The sequence below is a fragment of the Phaethon lepturus genome, unplaced genomic scaffold (assembly GCF_000687285.1).
Source record: "Phaethon lepturus isolate BGI_N335 unplaced genomic scaffold, ASM68728v1 scaffold23847, whole genome shotgun sequence".
Classification (NCBI taxonomy): Eukaryota; Metazoa; Chordata; class Aves; order Phaethontiformes; family Phaethontidae; genus Phaethon; species Phaethon lepturus.
Genome location: NW_010550123.1, coordinates 1 through 232, shown reverse-complemented (window position 1 = coordinate 232; position 232 = coordinate 1).

Here is a 232-nt window from a genome sequence, read left to right as displayed (position 1 = left end):
TGACCCGGGCCAGCCCGCCCGGGTCCTCTTCCAGCCGCTACGGTGACAGACAGCTCCTGAACCAGCCCCCCTCTGCAGTGCTGCTCTAACATAAAAATGCCTCCCGCCTGCTCTGCTCCACTCCCGGGCAAACTTCCTCCAGGGGCAAGGTGGGGGACGGCAGCCCAAAAATACACCCTCAGCCGGGCTGAGAGATGCTGTAGGGCAAGCCAACGGTCCCCAGAACCTCCCG